Raw genomic sequence first — 955 nt, 5'->3', positions numbered from 1 at the left:
GATTCACTGGGTTCCAGGTCCAAATGATGGGGAGAGCCTCTGATTGGCTTAGGGCCAATTAGCTGGGTTAGGGCCCTCCCTGGGAGAGTCACTCATGCATTCGTGGCTCTGGGAGCTGGTCACAGCAAAGCGGAAGGTGGACCCCTGGGAGAAGATGCTCTATGGTGAGTGAATCCATCACGTATTCACAGATATAATATTGGATACACTCTAAGGCAACGCAAGGATTATGATAATAAGGTTGGAGGAGAGAGCTTCCAGCTCCAAGTCTCTGAATCAGCTAATCTACCAGTTACCATCTCTGCTATTAGACTCTGAACCAAAGTATATTTTGGAGAGTTATGTGCCCTGCAGCCATCATTCTGAACACACCACCAAGAAACTCATCCTGTTGACACATGCCACCACATTTCTGGATATAAACATTATTAATTCATTTCAGGAACTTCAAACCATTGCCAGTTGGTAAGTAGGTTTTGGTTGCTGCTGCTGCTGCTAAGTCACTTCAGTCGTGTCCGACTCAGTGTGACCCCATAGACGGAAGCCCACCAGGCTCCCCCGTCCCTGGGATTCTCCAGGCAAGAACACTGGAGTGGGTTGCCATTTCCTTCTCCAATGCATGAAAGTGAAAAGTCAAAGTGAAGTCGCTCAGTCGTGTCCGACTCTTAGCGACCGCATGGACTGCAGCCTACCAGGCTCCTCTGCCCATGGGATTTTCCAGGCAAGAGTACTGGAGTGGGGTGTCATTGCCTTCTCCGTGGTTTTGGTTACTATACAAATAGTGGAGATCATCAACTGGGCGTGATCAGAGGAAATTCGCACACTTGCTAATGAGAATGTATCAGAATGAGTGTGTGGTAGGTATAAACTCTCTGGAGATTGTAAATCAGCAAAGCCCCACACCGAGAATTCCATACACGCATGTACCCACATGAAGCCACTGGATGCTTCTCTT

This window comes from Bos javanicus, chromosome 3 (assembly GCF_032452875.1).
Source record: "Bos javanicus breed banteng chromosome 3, ARS-OSU_banteng_1.0, whole genome shotgun sequence".
NCBI classification, from domain to species: Eukaryota; Metazoa; Chordata; class Mammalia; order Artiodactyla; family Bovidae; genus Bos; species Bos javanicus.
Note: the sequence above shows the minus strand (reverse complement) of the source record.